Source organism: Chiloscyllium punctatum, chromosome 41 (genome assembly GCF_047496795.1).
Source record: "Chiloscyllium punctatum isolate Juve2018m chromosome 41, sChiPun1.3, whole genome shotgun sequence".
Taxonomy (NCBI): Eukaryota; Metazoa; Chordata; class Chondrichthyes; order Orectolobiformes; family Hemiscylliidae; genus Chiloscyllium; species Chiloscyllium punctatum.
The window spans coordinates 38,604,733-38,628,300 of record NC_092779.1 but is presented as its reverse complement, the minus strand read 5'-3'; the positions used below and the strand labels follow the sequence as shown (position 1 = coordinate 38,628,300).

Here is a 23,568-nt window from a genome sequence, read left to right as displayed (position 1 = left end):
TTACAATAAAGTGAATGAACAGTTGACACAGATGTAAGCGGGTATGATATAATTGGGATTATGGAGACATGATTGCAAGGTGTCCAGGGATGGGAACTGAGTGTCCCAGGGTATTCTGTATTTAGGAAGGACAGGCAAAATGGAAAAGGTGGTGGGGTGGCACTGCTGGTTAAAGATCAACAATAGTGAGAAAAGATATTAGCTCTGACAATAAAGAGTCTGTATGGGTAGAATTGAGAAATACCCAGGGGCAAAGAACATTAGTGGGTGTCATATACAGACACCCAGACTGCAGTGGTGATGTCAGAAATGGCATTGAACAGGAAATTAGTGATGCATGTAATAAGGGAATATCGGTGATCATGTGTGATTTTAATCTGCACATAGATTGAGCAGATCAAGTTAGCCACAATGCCATGGAGAAATTCCTGGAGGGTATATGGGATGATTTTCTTGACCAGTATGTGGGAGAACCAATTAGAGAGCAGGCCATCTTAGACTGGGTACTGAGTGATGAGAAGGGAATCATTAGCAATCTGCCTATGCAAGACCTCTCGGAGATGAGTGGCCATGACATGACACAATTTTTTTTTATCAAGTTGGAGAGTGAGATAGTTGATCCCGAGACTGGGGTGCTGAAGGAAACTATGAGACATGAGTTGACCTTGATAAATTGTGGAGAGTTACTTAAAGGGACAACAGTGGATAGGCAGTGGCAAATATTCAAGGAATGCATGGGAGATCTGCAACAACAGTTTATTCCTGTTTGGCTCAAAGACAAAAAGGGTCATAAGACCAATCCATGGTTTACAGAGGAAATTAGAGGGAGTATTCCATCCAAGGAAAAAGCACAGATTGGCCAAAAAAAAGTCTGAGGTTTGGGAGCAGTTTAGAATTCAGCAAAGAAGGACCAAGGGATTGATTAAGATGGTGAAAATACTGTACAAAAGTAAGCTTGCAGGGTGCACAGATTGACACTAAGAGCTTCTACAGGTATGTGAAGAGAAAGAGATTGGTGAAGACAAATATAAGTCCCCTATAATCTGAAATGGAAGAATGTATAACAGGGGACAAAGAAATGGCTGAGCACCTGCATGCATACTTTGGTTCCGTCTTCACAAAAGAGGATACAAGTCAGGTACAAAAACTGTTGGAGAATGCAAGATTTAGAGGAAAGAACCGAGGGAGATCAATATTATTAGAGAAATGGTGCTGGGAAAATTTGAGGGGATTGACGGTGGATTGATCTCTAAAACTTGATAATCTGCATTCCAGAGTACTTAAGGAAGTGGATGTAGAAATAGTGGATGCATTGGTTGTCTTCCAAGACTCTATAGACTCTGGAAGAATCCTTGCAGATTGGAGAGTAGCTAATGTCATTTCAGTATTTAAAAAATCAGGTTGAGAGGAACCAGGGAATTATAGACCAGTAAGCCTAACATCGGTGGTGGGGAATATTCTCAAATCCATTAACAAAGACTTTGTAGCAGAGCATTTACAAAGCAGTGGCAGGATCTGTTAGAGTCAGCATGGATTTATTAAGGGGAAATCATGCTTAAAAAAATCTGTTGGAATTCTATGAACAGGTATCTAGTAGAGTTGACGAAGGAGAGGCAGACAATGTGGTAATTTGGATTTTCAGAAAGTGTTTGTCAAAGTACTACATAAGAGATTATTGTGCAAGGTTAAAACAAATGGGACTGGGGAAATGTATTAAGTTGGATAGGAAACTGGTTGACAGAGAGGAAACAAAGATGAGGAATTAATGGGTCCTTTTCAAATTAGCAGGCAATGACTCGTGGTGTGCCACAAGGATTGGTGCTAGAGTCCCAACTAATCACAATATATTTTCAAATATATTAATGTAACATCTCAAAGTTTGCAGATGATACCAACTTGGATGTGAGGATGAAATATGATGAGGATGCAGAGATCCTAGAGCATGATCTGGATGGGTTGGGTGGGAAGATGTTTCCATTGGTAGGAGAGACTAGGACCTGAGAGCACAGCCTTAGAATGAAGAGAAGACCCTTGAAAAGGGAAGTAAGGAGAAACTTCTTCAGCCAGAGAGTGGTGAATCTATGGAATTCATTGCCACGGAAGGCTGTGGGGGCCAGATCATTGAGAATATTTAAGACAGAGATAGATATGTTCTTGATTGTCGAAGGGATCAAGGGTTATGGGGAGAAAGCAAGAGAATGGATTTGAGACACTTATCTGCCATGATTGAATGGTGGAGCAGATTCGATGAATAGCCTGAACTCTGCTCCTATGTCTTATGGTCTTATTCAATTCTATTTTCTTCACAAAATATTCCTTACTAAAAATACCATTTTCCAAATTCCCATAATATTCACTCTCTATCTAGCTCTATCAATCTGAGAAAAGATCTTATCTGCAACAGTTCAGTGTGAGCTCGGCTGTTGGAATCTCCTTCCTGTCCGATATAGGGCTGGCTCACTTTCATGAAGGTGGGACATGCAAGTAAAGGGTGGATCTTCTCCTGGGTCATCTTGGGTTGCTGCACTGTCCTCCTTTTACTAGTCTTGCTGGCACTCTTCAATGAAGGGGTAGGTCTGTGTTTTTGTCCCTCCTCCTTACCCCAGATCTTCCCAAATGTTTCCCTTTGATCAGTCAGGCCATGAGTGGGTTCAAAGCATTCAATGGGATTGAGCCAATATTCTTCACTACTTCCAGGCCAGGGAGGTGTAATGTGCACATGGTCAACGTGCCTGAAGGTCTGATTGATGCTTCTCCAATATATTACCATGGGCTGGTTAGAATTGGTTCCTCCTAAACCTTTGTGACCCCTTTGACCTTGTTGTCTGTAGCACTTAGCTGCTGGCTGCCATTTAGTTAACTTTAACCAACTTTCTATCAGGCCTGATTTCTGCAGCTGTGGATCAATTTAGACTGTCCAAGTTTGAGCCGACGGTTGCTTGACTTACTCATATGTGCCAGAGTAAGTAACCCAGATATGTCTGTCTTTTGGGTCTTGTTCTTTTATCTAATTGATAGCTCCCTCAATTCTGCTTTCAGGACTTCATCCTGATGTCATTGGTACCATATGTACCACAGTCTCTGTCTGTTTGCCCTTCCCTTTAAGAATATCCTGCTGGAGTTCCAGACGGACAGGGGTCAGGTCATCTGGAAACCCACTGCATGCCTGTGCCAGCTCCATTTCCCTGAGGTGTCAGGACTGAGCACCTTGTCTGTCAGGCTGGGGATGCACAGGTGGTGAACCAGATGACAACCGACACACTCTCATCCAACTACACTGGCATCATCCAACATGTCTGCGACTCTGCTCAGCCCTATGTTCAGAACTTTCTCCTCTCTCCATCAGCACAAACCGCACAGTAGGAGGTGAGCAAGGTCAAGACGAGGTAAGATTATTTTATCTTTCTTTAGTGTAAGGGGGTAGAGGTAGCAGTTAGGGCAGTGGTGTACTCCTCCTGCCAGATGTGGGAGATCAGCAAGAAGTCTAGTGGCCCTGATGACTCTCTGCAAGAAGTGTGACTGGCTGCAGCTCCTCACAGACTGCTTCGTTTGGTTGGAGTGCAGTTGGACACAGAGTGTGATAGATACTACTAACAGGCAGATGGCCACACAGCAGATTCAGTCAGGTAAATGGGTAACTGCCAGGGGAGGCAGGCAGTCCAGGAGTCTATTCCCCTCTCTAGTAGGTATACTGTTGGGGGATAGCCTCTCAGGGGAGTATAACAGCAGCAGCCACGTCTGTAGCACCACAACTGGCCCTGCAATAAAGCAGGGTCCAGCAAGATCCAAGCAAACAACAGTGGTGGGAGACTCACTAGTTAGGAGCACAGACAGGTGTTTCTGTGGCTGCATTCGAGACTCCAGGATAGTGTGTGGCCTCCCTGGTGTCAATGTCAAGGATGTCTCTGAGCGGTTGCACAAAATTCTGAAAGGGGAGGGTGAGCAGCCAGAGGTGGCTGTGCACACAGGTAGAAAGGGCAATGAGGTCCTGTGGAGTGAGTACAGGGGAGTTAGGAAAGAGACTAAAAAGCAGGACCTTGAAGGTAATAATCTTTTGAGTTGCTACTTGTGCCACGTGCTGGTGAGGTAAGGAGTACGAAGATCAGACAGATGAATGTGTGCCCAAGGAGCTGGTGCAGGGGACAGTGTATCAGGATCTTGGATTGTTAGGAGGGATAGAGGGGTTGGTAGATGTTAGGATCAGAAAAATCAGAAAGAGAGGACATGCAGAGACAGGTAAATTAACATGATTGTACTACTAAGTGTGTTTATTTCAACACAAACTATCATAGGTAAGGCAGATGAGCTTCGAGCCTGGATCAGTATATGGGACTATGATGTTGTAGCCTTTTGGTTCGGAAAGGGACAGGTCTGGCTGCTCAACGTTCCAGGGTTTAGTTTTTTTAGATAAGATAGAGAGAAAGGTAAAAGAGGTGGAGAAGTTTCATTATTATTCTGAGAGAATCTTATATTTGCATTCTAAGGACATTCTGGAGGGCTCATCCACTCAGGCAATATAGGTAGAGCTCAAAAATAAGGTGGATGCAAACACACTGATTATGCCTTGAGGAACAAATATGTAGGTAGGTTATGGAAAAATGCAATAAAAAGAGTTGTCATACTCGGTGATTTTAACATTCCTGTTATTGTCTGGGACTCCCTTCCAGCAAGAGGCTTAGATGGGGCAGAATATTTTAAGTGCATCCAAGAAGATTTCTTGAAACAGTATGTACACAGTCCAACTAGAGGAGGGGTAATTCTGGATTTTGTATTGGCCAATGAGCCTGGCCAAGTGATTTATCTTTCAGTTGGAGAAACAGTGTGCACAACTCTAACATTTAAGGTAGCTATCAATAAGGATAAGTCAGAGCCTTGCAGGAAGGTACTAAATTAATGGAGGCCAAATTACATCAGCACTAAACAAGAACAAACCAAAGAACTAGGAGAAGGAGTAGGCCATCTGGACCTTCGAGCCTGCTCTGTCATTCAATAAGATCATGGCTGATCTTTTCATGGCCTCAGCTCACTTTCTCACCAAAACCTTTATTGTTGAAAAAAGATCTATTTTAGCTTTCAAAACATTTATTGAAGTAGCGTCAACTACTTCACTAGACCGCCTTGTCCCAATTTCACCTGTTAGTAGAAACGTCCTCTCTAATTCTATCTTGTCTTATTCCCTTCATAATTGTTTATAGTTCTGCATGATACCCCTTTATTTTTCTAAATTCCAATGAATATTATCCTAGTCTAGTCAACCTCTCCTCATAAGCTAACCCCCTCAACTCCGAAATCAACCAAGTGATCCTCCTCCAGTGCCAGTAAATCTTTTCTCAAGTAAGGAGACTAAAACTGCACTTAGTACCCCAGATGTGACCTCACTAGCACCCTGTACAGCTGCAATATAACCTTTCTGCTTTTAAATTCCATCACTTTTTAGCAATAAAGGACAAAATTCCATTTGCTGCCTTAATGACCTGTTGGACCTGCAAACCAGCCTTCTGTGATTCATGCACAAGGACATTCAGGTCTCACTGCACAGCAGCATGCTGCAATTTTTTTTGCCATTCATGTAATAGCCCTTTTCACTGATATTCCTAATCAAATGGATGACTTCACATTTATTAACATTGTATTCCAGCTGCCAGATCTTTTTCCACTCGCTTAATATATATGTTCTGCAACATTTCACAGTCCTCGATGCACTTTGCTCTGTCACTTATCTTAGTGTCATCTGTAAAATTTGACACACTACATGTGGTCTCCAACTCCAAATCATCTATGTAAATTATGTGTAATTGCAGTCAGAACACTGATCCCTGAAGCACGCTGTTAGTTAGTGACTGCCAACCAGAACAGCACTCATTTAACCCCACTGTTTGCTTCCTGTTAGTTAACCCATCCTCTATCCATGCTGATGCTTTACCTGTAATGCCATGCATCTTTATCTTATGTAGCAGACTGTTGTGTGGCACCTTGTCAAAGGCCTTTTGGAAATCTAGTCCACCACACCTACTGACTCAGTGTTGTTCAGTGTATTCATAATGTTTTCATAGAATTCCAAAAGATGACCTGCCCTTCATGAACCCATGCTGCATCTGCCCAACTGCTTAGTTTTTACCTAGATCCCTGAAAGTTGACACCCAGGTTGATAGGGTTGTTAAGAAGGCATACGGTGTGTTAGCTTTTCTTGGTAGAGGGATTGAGTTTTGGAGTCATGAGGTCATATTGCTGTTGTTCAAAATTGTGGTGCGGCTGCACTTTGCGTATTGCGTACAGTTCTGCTCGCTGCATTATCAGAAGGATGTGGAAGCATTGAAAGGGTGCAGAGGAGATTTACCAGGATGTTGCGTGTATGGAGGGAAGGTCTTGTGAGGAAAGGCTGAGTGACTTGAGGCTGTTTTTGTTCCAAAGAAGAAGGTTGAGAGGTGACTTGAAAGAGACAAGTAAGATGATCAGAGGATTGGATTTGTTGGGCCGAAGGGTCTGTTTCCACACTGTAGGGACTCTAATCTAATAGATTAGATAGGGCGGACAGAGACTTTTTCCTTGGATGGTGATGAAGGGACATAACTTTAAGTTGAGGGTGATAGATATAGGACAGATTAGATTACTTACGGTATGGAAAGTTGGCCCTTTGGCCCAACAAGTCCACACCGACCCACCAAAGCACAATGCACCCAGACCCAGACCCATTCCCCTTCACCTAACACTATGGGCATTTTTGCATGGCCAATTCACCTAACCTGCACATTTTTGTGGGAGGAAACCCACGCAGACACTGGGAGAATGTGCAAACTCCACACAGACGGTCGCCTGAGGCGGGAATTGAACCCAGGTCTCTGGCGCTGTGAGGCAGCAGTGCTAACCACTGAGCCACCGTGTTGCCCATGTCAGAGAGAGTTTCTTTACTCCAAGATAAGTAAGAGTGTGGAACACCCTGCCTGCAACAGTAGTAGAATCACCAATTTTGAGGGTATTTAAATGGTAATTGGATAGACATATGGATGATAATGGATTACTGTAGGTTAGATGGGCTTCAGATTGTTTTCACAGGTCAGCACAGCATCAAGGGTCGAAGAGTCTGTACTGTGCTGTAATGTTCTAAGTTCAATGCCTTGCTATTTCTTCCTTGACAATAGACTGACGCATCTTCCTCACTATGGAAGTTAGGCTAACTAGTCTCTAATTCCTACAGCTAGGGAGTATGAATTGGGAGGAGCTGTTATCAGACAAGTCCACTTTAGACATTTTGAAATTGTTTAAAGACCTGCTGACGAGAGTTCATGACTGGCGTGTTGCAGTAAGGAGAAAGGACAAGTAAGGAGTAAGGGACACTGGGATAACGAGGGACGTTGCAAATTTAGTCAAGAGGTAAAAAGCATATGTAAGGTTCAGGAAGCTGAAATCTGACAGGGCCAGACAAGGAATATAAAGAAAGCCAGAAAGAACTCAAGCAAGAAATTAGGAGAACAAGGAGGCGCCATGAAATGACCTTAGCAAGTAGGGTTAAAGAGGCATCCTTGACATAGGTTAAAAACAAAAGGATAACTGGGGAGAATGTAGGACCATACAAGGATAAAGGAGAGAACTTGTGCTTGGAGACAGTGGATATGATCAAAATCCTAAATGAGTACTTTGCGTCAGTGCTTATCCAGGAGAAGGACATAGAGGGTAGTGGAATTAGTGTGGAGTAATTCTAGGGCATTTTGAAATCAAGAAAGAAGTAGTGTTGGGTCACTTGAACAGCATTAAGGTGGATAAATCCCCAGAGTCCGATAGTATTTACTCCAGGTTATTGAGAAAGGCAAGAGAAGAGATTGCTGGGGCCTTGACCAAGATCTTTGTATCCTCCTGGAGCACTGACGAGTTGAACATGGAACATGGAACACAGAACAATACAGAACAGGCCCTTCGGCCCTCGATGTTGCGCTGACCTGTGAAGTATTCTCAGCTCTTTCCGTTACACTATCCCAAAGTCATCCACGTGCTTATCTAAGGATTGTTTAAATCTCCCTAATGTGGCTGAGTTGACTACCTTAGCAGGTAGGGCATTCCACGCCCTTACGACTCTGTGTAAAGAACCTGCCTCTGACATCTGTCTTAAATCTATCACCCCTTAATATGTAGCTATGCCGTCTTGTACAAGCTGACGTCATCATCCTAGGAAAAAGACTTTCACTGTCTACCCTATCTAATCCTCGGATCATCTTGTATGTCTCTTTCAAATGCTCCCTTAGCTGCCTTCTTTGCAATGAGAAGAGACCCAAGTCTCTCAGCCTTTCCTCATAAGACCTTTCCTCCAGACCAGGCAACATCCTGGTAAATCTCCTCTGCACCTTTTCCAATGCTTCCACATCCTTCCTGTAATGGGGCGACCAGAACTGTACACAATATTCCAGGTGTGGCCGCACTAGCGTTTTGTATAGTCGCAGCATGATATTGCGGTTCCGGAACTCAATCCCTCTACCAATGAAACCTAACACACCGTATGTCTTCGTCACAGCACTATCCACATAGGTGGCAACTTTCAGGGATCTATGCACATGGACTCCAAGATCCCTCTGCACATCTACACTACCAAGAATGTTTCCATTGACCCAGTACTCTGCCATCCTGTTATTCTTCCCAAAGTGCTTCACCTCACATTTAGCTGCGTTGAACTCCATTTGCCACCTCTCAGCCCAATTCTGCAGTTTATCCAAGTCCCCCTGCAACCTGTAACATTCTTCCACACTGTCTACTACTCCACCGACTTTAGTATCGTCTGCAAATTTATTAATCCATCTATCTGTGCCTGCGTCTTAAGTCATTTACAAAAATGACAAACAGCACTGGTCCCAAAACCGATCCCTGTGGCAAACAACTAGTAACTGGACTCCAGAATAAATATTTTCCATCAACCACCACTCGCTGCCTTCTTCCAGAAAGCCAGTTTCTAATCTAAACTGCTAAATCATCCTCAATTCCATGCCTCTGCATTTTCTCCATCAGCCTACCATGTGGAGCCTTATCAAAGGCTTTAAAGAAGTCAGTGTATATCACGTCAACTGCCCAACCTCATCTACATGCTTGGTCACCTTCTTAAAAAAACTCAATGAGGGGGTTTGTGAGACACGACCTGCCCTTGACAAAACCATGTTGACTATCTGAAATCAAATTGTTGCTTGCTAGATTATTATAAATCTTATCTCTTATAATCCTTTCCAAAACATTCCCTACAACAGAAGTAAGGCTCACTGGTCAAAAATTACCTGGGTCATCTCTGATGCCCTTCTTGAACAATGGCACAACATTTGCAATCCTCCAGTCCTCTGGTACCAAACCTGTAGACAATGATGACTCAAATATCAAAGCTAAAGGTTCTGCTATCTCCTCCCTAGCTTTCCAGAGAATCCTCGGATAAATCCCATCCGGCCCAGGGGACTTGTCTACTTTCACTCCTTCTAGAATTGATAACACCTGTTCGTAACCATCCTTGATCCTTTCTAGTCTAATATCTCGTACCTCATTCTTCGCCTCTACAATATTCTTTTCCTGAGTGAACACCGATGAGAAATGTTCATTTAGCACCTCTCCAATCTCTACAGGGTCCACACTCAACTTCCCACTTCTCGCTTTAGAACATAGGACATAGAAAAATACAGCGCAGTACAGGCCCTTTGGCCCTCGATGTTGCGCCGATCCAAGCCCACCTAACCTACACTAGCCCACTATCCTCCATATGCCTATCCAATGCCCGTTTAAATGCCCATAAAGAGGGAGAGTCCACCACTGCTACTGGCAGGGCATTCCATGAACTCACGACTCACTGAGTAAAGAATCTACCCCTTACATCTGTCCTATACCTACCACCCCTTAATTTAAAGCTATGCCCCCTCGTAATAGCTGACTCCATACGTGGAAAAAGGTTCTCATGGTCAACCCTATCTAAATCCCTAATCATCTTGTTACACCTCTAACACGTCACCCCTAAACCTTCTTTTCTCCAATGAAAACAACCCCAAGTGCCTCAGCCTTTCCTCATACGATCTTCCTACCATACCAGGCAACATCCTGGTAAACCTCCTCTGCACCCGTTCCAGTGCCTCCACATCCTTCCTATAGTATGGTGACCAAAACTGCACACAGTACTCCAGATGCGGCCGCACCAGAGTCTTATACAACTGCAACATGACCTCAAGACTCCGGAACTCAATTCCTCTACCAATAAAAGCCAGTACGCCATATGCCTTCTTCACCGCACTATTTACCTGGGTGGTAACTTTCAGAGATCTGTGTACATGGACACCAAGATCCCTCTGCTCATCCACACTACCAAGTATCCGACCATTAGCCCAGTACCCCATCTTTTTGTTACTCACACCAAAGTGAATCACCTCACACTTACCCACATTGAACTCCATTTGCCACCTTTCTGCCCAGCTCTGCAGCTTATCTATATCCCGCTGTAACCTGCCACATCCTTCCTCACTGTCAACAACTCCACCGACTTTCGTATCATCCGCAAACTTGCTCACCCAACCTTCTAACCCTTCCTCCAGGTCATTTATAAAAATGACAAACAGCAGTGATCCCAAAACTGATCCTTGCGGAACACCGCTAGTAACTGCACTCCAAAATGAACCTTTACCATCAACTACTACCCTCCGTCTTCTTCAGCCAGCCAATTCCTAATCCAAACCTCCAACTCACCCTCAATGCCATACCTCTGTACTTTTTGCAGTAGCCTACCATGGGGAACCTTATCAAACGCCTTACTAAAATCCATATACACCACATCTACCGCTTTACCCTCGTCCACCTCCTTAGTCACCTTCTCAAAGAATTCAATAAGATTTGTGAGGCACGACCTGCCCTTCACAAAACCATGCTGACTATCCTTGATCACATTATTCCTATCCAAATGTTTATAAATCCTATCCCTTACAATTCTCTCCAAGACTTTGCCCACAACAGAAGTGAGACTCACCGGCCTATAGTTACTAGGGTTATCCCTACTCCCCTTCTTGAACAAGGGAACCACGTTTGCTATCCTCCAGTCTTCTGGCACTATTCCTGTAGACAATGAGGACACAAAGATCAAGGCCAATGGCTCTGCAATCTCCTCCCTTGCTTCCCAGAGAATCCGAGGATAAATGCCATCAGGTCCAGGGACTTATCTATTTTCACCCCTTCCAGAATTTCCAACACCTCTTCCCTTCATACCTCAAAGCCATCCATTCTAATTAATTGTGACTCAATATTCACATCGGCAACAATGTCCTGTTCCTGAGTGAATACTGATGAAAAGTATTCATTCAGTGTCTCCCCAATCTCCCCTGCCTCCACAAGCAACTTCCCACTACTATCCTTGACTGGACCTATTCCTACCCTAGTCATTCTTTTATTCCTGACATACCTATAGAAAGCCTTTGGGTTTTCCCTAATCCTACCAACTAAGGACTTTTCATGTCCCCTTCTTGCTGCTCTTAGCTCTCTCTTCAGATCCTTCCTGGCTACCTTATAACTCTCAATCGCCCCAATTGAACCTTCACGCCTCATCTTTACATAGGCCGCCCTCTTCCCTTTAACAAGGGATTCCAATTCCTTATTAAACCACGGCTCCCTCACACGACCCTTTTCCTCCCTGCCTGACAGGTACATACTTATCAAGGACACTCAACAGTTGCTCCTTGGACAAGCTCCACATATCAATTGTGCCCTTGCCTTGAAGCCTACTTTTCCAAGCCACGCATCCTAAGTTGTGCCTCACCGCATCATAATTTCCCTGCCCCCAGCTATAACTGTTGCCCTGCAATGTACACATCCCTCTCCATCACTAGAGTAAAAGTCACCGAATTGTGGTCACTGTCCGCAAAGTGCTCACCTACCTCCAATTCTAACACCTGGCCTGGTTCGTTACCCAGAACCAAATCCAGTATGGCCTCACCTCTTGTTGGCCTGTCTACATATTGTGTCAGGAAACCCTCCTGCACACATTCGACAAACACCGACCCATCTAACGAACTTGAGCTATAGCTTTCCCAGTCAATATCAGGAAAGTTAAAGTCCCCCATAACAACCACCCTATTACTTTCACTCTTCTCCTGAATCATCCTCGCAATCCTTTCTACTACGTCTCTAGGACTATTAGGAGGCCTGTAGAAAACTCCTAACAGGGTGACCTCACCTCACCTTTCCTATTCCTAACCTCAGTCCAAACTACCTTAGATGGCGAGTCTTCATCCATCGTCCTTTCCACCGCTGTAATACTATCTTTGACAAGCAATGCCATACCTTCCCCTCTTTTATCCCCCCCCTTTGACCCTACTAAAACATTTAAACCCTGGAACCTGCAACAGCCAATCCTGTCCCTGTTCTACCCATGTCTCCGTAATAGCCACAACATCGAAATCCCAGGTACCAACCCACGCTGCAAGTTCACCTACCTTATTTCGTATACTTCTCGCATTGAAGTATACACACTTCAAGCCACCTTCCTGTTTACAGGCACCCTCCTTTGAGATCGATGCCATGTTCCTAACCTCCCTATGCTCGAGGTCCTGCACCCTAAAGCTACAGTCTAGGTTCTCATGCCCCTGCAGAGTTAGTTTAACAACCCCCCCCCCCCCCCCCCCCAAGAGCACTAGCAAACCTCCCCCCAAGGATACTGGAGACCCTCAGGTTCAGGTGTAGACCATCCTGTTTAGAGGTCCCACCTTCCCCAGAAAGAACCCCAGTTATCCAGATCCCGGAATCCCTCCCTCCCTGCACCATCCCTGTAGCCTCGCATTTAACTGTTCTTTCTCCCTATTCCTCAACTCTCTATCACGTGGCACGGGTAACAAACCAGAGACAACAACTTGGTTTGTTCTAACTCTGAGCTTCCAACCTAGCTCCTTGAAAGCCTGCCTAACATCCTCAGCCCTCCTTCTACCTATGTCGTTGGTGCCAACGTGGACCACGACTTCGGGCTGCTCCCCCTCCCCCTTAAGGACCCGGAAAACACGATCAGAGACGTCACATACCCTTGCACCTGGGAGGCAACATACCAAACGTGAGTCTCTCTCGCCTCCACAAAACCGCCTATCTGTGCCCCGAACTATCAAGTCCCCAATAACTATTGCTCTGCTCTTCTCCACCCTTCCCTTCTGAGCAACGGGGACAGGCCTCGTGCCAGAGGCCTGAACCCCATTGCTTACCCCTGGTAAGTCGTCCCCCCCACAAGTATCCAAAACTTGTTCTTGAGGGGAACGGCCGCAGGGGGTCCCTGCACTGGCTGCTTCCTCCCAGTCCCCCTCCCTGTCACCCATCTGTCTGCAATCTTTTGAGTTACTACTTCCCTAAAGCTCCGTTCTATGACCCCCCTCTGCCTCCCAAATGATCCTAAGTTCATCCAACTCCAGCTCCAGTTCCCTAACACGGTCTTAGAGGAGCTGGCGATGGGTGCACTTCCTGCAAGTGTAATCAGCAGGGACGACCATGGCATCCCTCACCTCAAACATGTTGGGCAAGAAGAACATTGCACTGCCTTCACTGCCATCCCTCTAAAAGTAACCTTTTAAAAAAAAACTAGGTCTAAACAATAGAACAAGCAAAATGCAGCACTTACCTACTTACCACAACGGGTCTTACCACAGGTTAGAGGAGGAGGGCGGGTGCGAGGCACTACCTCCGTAGTGCCTCGGGTTCCTCTCCTGCGCGCTTTTATAGGGGGAGAAAACCTACCCAGGTAAGCTTGTGCTACACCAGCTTTCGGGTCCCAGCTGCCCCTCTGGTCGTCGTCACTTCCCCCTGCTGCTCCTGCTCTTTCTGTGAAGAGAAAAAAAACACCATTGCCCGCTACCGGAAAGTAATTTTAAAACAAACTGTCTTACCTTAGCTGTAGCCTTCCGGGTTCGTTTAAACTCAGCTGCTGCTCGCACTCAAAATACTTTGACTGGCCCTATTCCTACTCTAATCATCCTTTTATTCCTCACATACCTTTAGGGTTTTCCTTTATTCTATTTCCTAAAGACCGCTCGTGTGCTTTCTTTGCCCTTCTTAACTCTGTCTTTAAATCCTTCCTAGCTGATTTGTAACTCTCCATCGCCTCGTCTGAACCATCTTGCCTCATCAACACATAAGCCTCCTTCTTCTTCTTAACGAGATGAAATTTCTGTAGTAAACCATGGTTCCTTTACCTTATCACTTCCTCCCTGCCTAACAGGGACATACCTACCAAGGACACGCAATATCTATTCCTTAAACCAGCTCCACATTTTGATTGTCTGCATCCCCTGCGATTTGCTACCCTATTCCATGTTTCCTAATTCTTGCCTAATTGCAATATAATTGCCCTTGCCCCATCGATAACTCTTGACCTGTGGCATATATCTATCCCTTTCCATTGCTAAATTGAACGTAACTGAATTATGGTCACTCTCTCCAAAGTGCTCACCTACAACTAAATCAAACACCTGGCCTGATTCATTACCAAGCACCAGATCCAGTGTGGCCTCCCCTCTTGTTGGCCCTTCGACATACTGTGTCAGGAAACCCTCCTGCACACATTGGACCAAAACTGATCCATCCGACATACTAGAGCTATAACATTTCCAGTCAATGTTGGGGAAGTTAAAGTCCCCCATAATGACCACCCTGTTCCTTTCACACCTACTTAGAATAATTTTGCTAATCCTCTCTTCCACCTCCCTGGAACTCTGCGGAGGCCTACAAAAATAAACTCCAAGCAGTGTGACCTCTCCCCTCCTGTTTCTAACCTCAGCCCATACTACCTCAGTAGATGAGTCCTCATCAACTGTTCTTTTAGCCACCGTTATACTATCTTTGACTAACAAGGCCACGCCTCCCCCTCATTTACCGCCTTGCCTGTTTTTCATGAAAGATCTAAACCCTGGAACATGCAACATCCATTCCTCACCCTGCTCTATCCATGTCTCTGAAATAGCCACACCATTGAAGTCCCAGGTACCTATCCATGCTGCAAGCTCACCTACTTTATTTTGGATACTTCTGCCGTTGAAGTAGAATCACTTTGAACCAGTTTGCTGTCTGCCAGCACATTCCTGTGACCCTGAAATCCTGTCCCTGTCCTTCCTACTCTCATCCTCCTGTGCACTGCAACTACACCTCCGGTTCCCATCCCCCTGCTGAGCTAGTTTAAACCCACCTGAATAGCACCAGCAAATTTCCCACCCAGGATATTAGTGCTCCTCTGGTTCAAGTGAAGACCGTCCAGTGTGTACAAGTCCCACCTTCCCCAGAATGAGCCCCAATTATCCAAAGACCTGAAACCCTCCCTCCTGCACCATCCTTGCAGCCACGTGTTCAGCTAATATCTCTGCCTATTCCTTGCCTCGCTATCACGTGGAATGGGTAATAATCCAGAGATAACAACCCTGTTTGTTCTAGCTGTCCGTTTCCACCCTAGCTCCCTGAAATCCTGCCTTACATCCCTATCCTTCTGTCTACCTATGTGGTTGGTACCTACATGGACAACGACTTGAGGCTGGTCGCCCTCTCCCTTCAGGACCCCAAAGATATGATCCGAGACATCACGGACCCTGACACGTGGGAGACAACACACCAACTGTGAGTCTCGTTCGCTCCCAACAAACCTTCTATCGGAGCCTCTGACTATTGAGTCCCTAATCTTATTTCTCTGTTCAAGATGGAAATAGGGATAATTCAGAAAACTATAAATCAGTGAGTCTCACATCAGTGTTTGGGAAGCTACCGGAAAGAATTCTTAGAGAGAGGATTTATGGGCATTTGGAAAAGCATGGCCTAATTGAGGTCAGCCAGCATGGCATTCTGTAGGGCAGGTCATGTCTTACTAACTTGATTGAATTTTTTGAGAAGGTGATGAAGGTGATCAATCAGGGTAGAGCAGTAAATGTTGTTTGCGTGGATTTTAGTAAGGCTTTCAACAAGATCCCTCATGATAGAGGAGGGACCAGAAGATTAAGGTGCATGTGACCCATAGTGATTTGGCTATGTGGATTCAGAATTGGCTTGCCCATAGAAGATACAGGGTAGTGGTGAATGTGTATTTTTCAGGCTGGAGGTCTGTGACTAGTGGTGTTTCACGGTGATCCGTACTAGGATCTCTGCTGTTCATGATATATGTAAATAACTTGGATGAAAATGTGGACAGGTGGGTTTGTAAGCTTGCAGATGATACCAAGATCAGTGCAGTTGTGGATTGTGTGGAAGGTTGTCAAAGAATACAGCAAGATATCGATCAGTTGCAGATAATGGCAGAGAAATGGCAGATGGAGTTTAATCCGGATAAGTGCTGCACTTTAGCAGATCAAATATTAAGGAAAACACCTGGCAATTACAGACCAGTCAGTCTTGCATCTGTGGTCAGCAAGCTTTTAGAAAGAATTCTGAGAGATAGGATTTATGACGATTTGGAAAAGTATGGCGTGATTAAAAGCATTCAGCATGGCATTGTGAGGAGCAGGTCATGCGTCACAAATCTTATTGAGTTCTTTGAGGAGGTGACGAGACAGGTCAACGAAGATTGAGCAGTGGATGTGGTGTATGTGGACTTCCCAGCAAGGCATTTGGCAAGATTCCCCATGGTAGGCTCATTCATAAAGTCAGGAGGTATTGGATAAGGGAGATTTAGCTGCCTGGATTCAGAATTGGTTGGCTGACAGAAGGCAGAGAGAAGATGGAAAGTATTCTACCTGGTGGTCAGTAGTGAGTGGGGCTCTGTTTTTGGGCCTCTGCTCTTTGTAGCTTTTATAAATGACTTGGATGAAGAAGTGGAAGGATGGGTTAGTAAATTTGCCAATGGCACAAAGGTTGGAGGTGCCGTCGATAGTATCGAGGACTGTTGCAGGCTGCAACGTGACATTGTCAAGATGCAGAGCTGGGCTGAGAAATGGCAGATAGAGTTCAATTTGATAAATGCGAAGTTTATGCATTATGGAAGGTCGAACTTGAATGCTGAATATAGGATTAAAGACAGGATTGTTGGCAGTGTGGAGGAACAGAGGGATCTTGATGTTCACGTTCATAGATCCCTCAAAGTTGCCACTCAAGTGGATAGGGTTGTTAAGAAAGTACATGGCGTTTTGGCTTTCATTAACAGGGGGATTGAGTTTAAGGGCCGCAAGGTTTTGCTGCAGCTCTACAAAACCCTGGTGAGACCATATTTGGACTATTGTGTCCAATTCTGATCACCCTACTATAGGAAAGATGGGGAGCCTTTGGAGAGGGTGCAAAGAAGGTTTCCAAGGATGCTGCCTGGACTGGAGGGCTTGCATTATGAAGAGAGGTTGACTAAGCTTGGACTTCTCTCTCTAGAGAGGAGGAGGAAGAGAGGTGACCTGATTGAGGTGTACAAGGTAATGAGAAATATGGATAGAGTTGATAGCCAGAGACTTCCCTAGAGCAGGATTGACTGGCACAAGGGGTCATAGTTTTAAGGTGGTAGGAAAAAGGTATAGAGAAGATGTCAGAGATAGGTTCTTTATGCAGAGAGTTGTGAATGCATGGAATGCATTGCCAGCGGTGGTGGTGGAAGCAGAGTCATTCGGAATGTTTAAAAGACTTCTGGACATGCAGGTGGACAGCAGTGAATTGAGGGCTGCGTAGGTTAGGTTAGGTTATTTTATTTTAGACTAAGATTAATCCTCGGCACAGCATTGAGGGCCGAAGCGCCTGTTCTGTGCTGTACTTTTCCATGTCCTATGTTCTGTGACAAGTACGCAGTTAATGGCAGGACTCTGAACAGCATTGGTGTACAGGGTTTCTAATCCATAGCTCCTTGAAAGTGGTGATGCGTGTAGATTGGGTGGTAAAGAAATAGTATGGCATCCTTGCCTTTAGATTCTCTACAGTGTGGAAACAGGCCCTTCCGCCCATCAAATCCATATTGACCCTCTAAAGAGTAACCCACCCAGTCTCATTTCCCTCTAGCTAATGCACCTAACTTTTTGGGCAATTTAGCATGGCCAATTCACCTGACCTGCACACCTTTGGACTTGTGAGAGGAAAGCAGAGCACCCAAAGGAAACCCATGCAGACACTGGGAGAATGTGCAAACTCCACACACACAGTCACCCGAGGCTGGAATCGAACCTGGAGCTGTGAGGCAGTTGTGCTAACCACTGAGCCCTTATTGGTCAGGAAATTGAGTATAAGAGTCAGGATATCATTTTTTTAAAAATTAATTTGTGGGACTTGGCTGTCCCTGGCTGGTCAGCACAGATAGTCCATCCCTATTTGCCCTTGAGAATTAGCTATGAAGAGAAGTTGAGTAGGTTACGATTGTTTTCATTAGAAAAAAGGAGATGGAGAGGGGACCTGATTGAGGTCTATAAAATCATGAAGGGTATAGACTGGGTATATAGAGATAAGCTCGTTTCCAGGGTGAAGGATTCAATAATGAGAGATCAACACTTTCAAGGTGAGAGATGAAAAGTTTAAGGGCACGTAGCAAATACTTTTCGCAGAGGGCAGTAGGTGCCTGGAACGGGTTGTCAGCAGATTCGTTGAAGATGTGACTGGACAGATGCATGAGTAGGTGGAGAGCAGAGAGATACAGATGCTTAGGAATTGTGCAACAGGTTCAGACAGTGGATTTGGATTGGCTCGGGCTTAGAGGGCTGAAGGTCCTGTTCCTGGGCTGTAAATTTTCTTTGTTCTTTGAGAAGGCGGTGGTGAGCTGCATTCTTGAATTGCCGCAGTCCACTTGCTGAGGGTTGACTCTCAATGCCTGTAGGGAGAGCATTTGAGGATTTTTACCCAATGACTTGTGGCACAGTGGTTAGCACTACTGCCTCACAGCACCAGGGACCCAGGTTTGATTCCAGCCTCAGGCGACTGTCTGTGTGGAGTTTGCACATTATCCCTGTGTCTGCGTGGGTTTCCTCCGGGTGCTCTGGTTTCCTCCCACAATCCAATGATGTGCCGGTTAGGTGAATTAGCCATGCTAAATTGCCCATAGTGTTTGGTGTATTAGTCAGAGGGAAATGGGTCTGGGAGTTACTCTTTGGAGGGTCGGTGTGGACTTGTTGGGCTGTGAAGGGCCTGTTTCCACACTGTAGGGAATCAAATATAATGGGGTATCAAGAGGTGAATTACTTGCCGCAGTATCCAAGGGATCTAACCTTGCTAACCAGTGTCCCATGAAGAACCTTGTCGAATGCCTTACTCAAGTCCATATAGAGCACATCCACCACTCTATCCTCATCAATCCTCTTTGATATTTCCTCAAAAAACTCAATCAAGTTTGTGCATTTAGCCCTTCGAGCCCACTCTGATCTTCTACTTCAGCACCATTTTTTATTAGATTAGATTACTTACAGTGTGGAAACAGGCCCTTCGGCCCAACAAGTCCACACCGACCCGCCGAAGCGCAACCCACCCATTCCCCTACATTTACCCCTTTACCTAACACTACGGGCAATTTAGCATGGCCAATTCATCTGACCTGCACATCTTTGGACTGTGGGAGGAAACCGGAGCACCCGGAGGAAACCCACGCACCATGCCGCCCACGATTTAGAAGATTAAGAGGTAATTTCATTCAAAGGTATTGTTGGCATCAAAAGACAGATGCAGGAGGGATGTTTCATCCACCAAGGTAATCTAAATTCGCAGGATTGTGTCTCGGAATAGAGGACATGCCATTTAGAATAGAGAAAAGTAGAAATTTCTTCTTTCAGAGAGGGGTGATTCTTTGGAAGTGTCTGCCCCAATGGGCTGTGGAAATTCAGTTGCTGAATATGCTCAGAATTGAAATCATTACAGTTCAAGGTATTAAAACATGTGAGAACAGTCTTAGGGCGGCACGTTGGCCCAGTGGTTAGCACTGCTGCCTCACAGCGCCAGGGACCCGGGTTCAATTCTCCGACTCAGGCGACTGACTGTGTGGAGTTTGCACATTCTCCCCGTGTCTGCATGGGTTTCCTCCGGGTGCTCCGGTTTCCTCCCACAGTCCAAAAGATGTGCAGGTCAGGTGAATTGGCCGTGCTAAATTGCCCATAGTGTTAGGTAAGGGGTAAATGTAGGGGTATGGGTTGGTTATGCTTCGGCGGGTCGGTGTGGACTTGTTGGGCCGAAGGGGCTGTTTCCACACTAATGTAATGTAATCTAATCTAAAATCTAATCTAAAGCCCAGCAAATGTATTCACATCTATTTCATAATTCTCTACCTGACTTCACCTATCCCTCCTTCACCACCCTGCGCCTGGCATCCCCTTTGTCTGCAGCTCCCCCTATACCCACTGCGAGTCCTGAAGTAGGGTTACAAGTGAAACATTGACTTCTCCACCTCCTGGTGCAGCCTGGCTTGTTGTGTTCTTCGAGCTTCCTGCCTGGCGATTTTGGATTCCAGCATCTGCAGTTTTTTTTTCTCTCTCTGCAGCCTTCTGTGGCAATGAATTGCATAGATTCATGTTAAGCAATCGATCAAGTGCAGGTAAATTGGATTAGTGTAGTTTTGTCTTTGTCAGTCAGCATAGATGTGGTGGCCTGAAGGGCATTTCTCTTATTGGAGAACTCTGTTTCTCTGAGATCTTGTGTGACCAACAGGATTGAATTTTTCAAAGATGTGACCAGGTGAGTAGATGGGTAATGCTTTTGATGTAGTCTACTTGGACTTCAGCAAGGCTTTTGATAAGGTTTCATAGAGGAAACTGAAAGCAAGGGTAAGAGCCTATGGAATTCAAGGAAAATCTTTGTCCAGTGGAATCCCATCAGGGTGAGTGTTTATGCCTTTGGGCTTTTATAAATGATTTAGACTTGAATGAAGGAGGTGGACAATACACAAATTGGTGGTAAATAATGAAAAGGATCGCCTTAGAAGACAAGAGGATACAGATGGGTGAGCAATGACAAATGGAATTCAGTCCAGATTAATGTGAGGTGATGCTTCAGGACAGGACAAACAAGGCAAGAGGATACATGATTAGCAGAAGGACCATTGGAAGCACCAAGGATTGGTGGCACTTTCATGTGCATGTTTACTGGTCTTAAGGTATCACAACAGGTGGATAAAGTGGTTAAAGAAGGCATTTACCTTTATTAGCCAAGTTATAAACTTTAAGAGCAGGGAGGTTATGGTGGAAAAATACAGCCAGGTTCTGGAAGGTAAATTATAAGAAGCATGTGATAACACTTGAAAGGATACAGAGGACACTTACCAGGATATTATGTAGGCTGAAGAATTTCAGTTATGAAGAGAGATTTGATTGAGAAGGGGCACGATTGAATGTATAAAATTATGAAGAGCATAGATAGGTTAGGTGGAAGAAACTTCACTCCTTGATGGAGAAATCAGTGACCAGGGCATGTAGATTTAAGGTGAGGCACAGAATATTTTGAGGAGATGCGAGGAAAAACTAATTTATCCAGTAGATGGTATAAATCTTAAAATTACTGCCTGTAAAACCTCATAACATTTTGGAAGTATTCCGATGTGGCATTCAAGGCTATGGGCCAAGTGCTGGAAAATGGGATTTCAATAGTTGGGTTTGCTTTTGGTGCGAGTGTAATGGGCTGAAGGATTTTTTTTCTATGCTGTTGATCTCTATATGTATGCCTTCTTAATCACATTGTCCACTGTTCTATATAAGGGAACAAGTGTACATGCACATCAAGGTCCCACAGATCCTTGATCCTTCCAAGTGTCTGACTGTTGATTATGTATTCCCTTCCCTTCTTCCTTAAATGCCCAAATGCCTCACCTTTATTTGGGTTAAATTATATTTGCCATTGATCAACCTATCAATCTTCCTGTAATCTAAGATCCCCCTCACTATTTCCTGCCCCACCAATTTTTTGTGCATCTGCAAACTTACTGATCAACTCTCCATCATTCAAGTTAAAATCATATAGATAAACGATAAACAACAAGGGCCCCAAAACTGTCCCCTGTCAGACATCACTGGATAACAGACTTCCAGTCAGAAAAACGCTTTCAACAATAAGACCACTCTGTCCTCCTTTACTGAAATCTAAACTTCTCCCAGTTCTCAGGTCTGCTACTCCTCATGGCCAAACTTTATGCCCCTTCCTTAGATCTAATACCAAACCTAATTTCCTTTGTTAACTTTAGTCGGGCCACTTTTCCTGTTAATGTTTTTTGTACCAGGTAGGACTGAACAATTGTTGAACAATGTGGTACTGGAAAAGCACAGTTGGTCAAACAGCATCGGAGGAGCAAGTGGGTCAATGTTTTGAGCATGAGTTCTTCATCAGTAGTTGAGGGGTGGTCCAAGGGAGCTGAGAGAAATTTACTTGGAATTCCACAGGTCTTCTATTGTGTCCATTGCACTCGATGTGGTCTCCTCTACATTGGGGAAACAGGACGGCAACTTGGGGAACATTTCAGAGAACATCTCTGGGACACATGCACTAAACAACTGTGGATGAACACTAACTCCCCCTCCCACTCCGCCAAGGATATGCAAGTCCTGGGCCGCTTCAACCACCAAACTCTAGCCACCTGACACCTGGAGGAAAACGCCTCATCTTCTGTGTTGGGATCCTCCAACTTATTATGCCAACTTATTCCTATTTATCAAACCTGCTTGTTACTGTAGTGATTGTAACAAGGTCGGCTAGATGGTCCTCATAAAATGAGCTCCCTGACTGGGGCTGTTAACCTGGTCCAAACAGAGAGCCCTAGATGACAGATAATTACAGGAGTGCCTTCCCTACCATTCCTTTTGCTCTTTTTTTCACATAAGCATTGCTCATTCTGAGCTTTGCCTGTTCCTGGGTTTCCTCGCCACATGGGTGTTTTTCCTGGTGGTGGAAATATTGAATGAATTTATCTTGCCTATTATGTTTTTACTGACCTCTGCACTTATGCGTACTCAACATGGGTGCAGTGAGAAAAATGGGAAAAAATAAATTAAAAATGAACAGGAGTGTCAGACATCTTGTTCACTCTTGAGAGCTGACTCTGAGCGATCAGTGACAGGATTCTCTGCATGTAAATAAAGAGTAACTTGGTGATGGGATGCTGGCTTCTGTGGAGTTGTTTCAGTGGATACAACAGTGGGATAAGCATTTCTAGTATTATACTATGATTTGGGAAGCTTGTTTTGATTTGGGAAGCTCATTTGATCCTGCCATTGAAAATGGGGCCCAATACATAGAAAGAGTATTTCATTTTTGCAGGAAAATGACATATAGGTAGATGAAAAGCAATGGGTATGTCTCCTGACAATTTCTGGACCAGCAGCTTGTATTCGGTTATTAAAAGCCTAACTTTCCCTGAGGCACCAGATGTTAAAAACTTTCAAGTGGTGACATATTTAATTAAGGAATATAATGATGGTAAGGCTCTTTTAATTCGAAGTGTGTAGAGTTACAGGTTGTAACACCATCTGTGAGGTCAAATATCAAATGTGGATACATTGAGGTGCCTACCACTGGTAGGTACACTACTCATGGTACTGCCTCTAGAAGAATCCATAATGGTTTTACATTTTTTTGGACACACTTCCTGTCACAGCTGACAATATCAGACTTTGGGCACACAAAGATCCAGTCCTGGTAAAACAGCTGGTGATGGTGGAGTAAGCCCATTACAATGAGATTTGAAGCCATTTTCGA

At 44.7% G+C, this 23,568-nt stretch overlaps 1 protein-coding gene across 12 annotated transcripts in view; it reads left to right on the top strand.

The window, feature by feature from the left end:
• The window catches only part of tmem108 (transmembrane protein 108), a 192,818-nt gene that overhangs the window by 47,080 nt on the left and 122,170 nt on the right, over positions 1 to 23,568 (top strand). The window contains exon 2 of one of the 12 annotated variants that reach the window (XM_072560723.1): positions 3,347 to 3,386. The exons of the other annotated variants lie outside the window; for them this stretch is intronic. The gene's annotated coding sequence lies outside the window, so the exon portion shown is untranslated. The remainder of the gene's footprint in view (positions 1 to 3,346; positions 3,387 to 23,568) is intronic. 12 annotated transcript variants of the gene reach the window in all.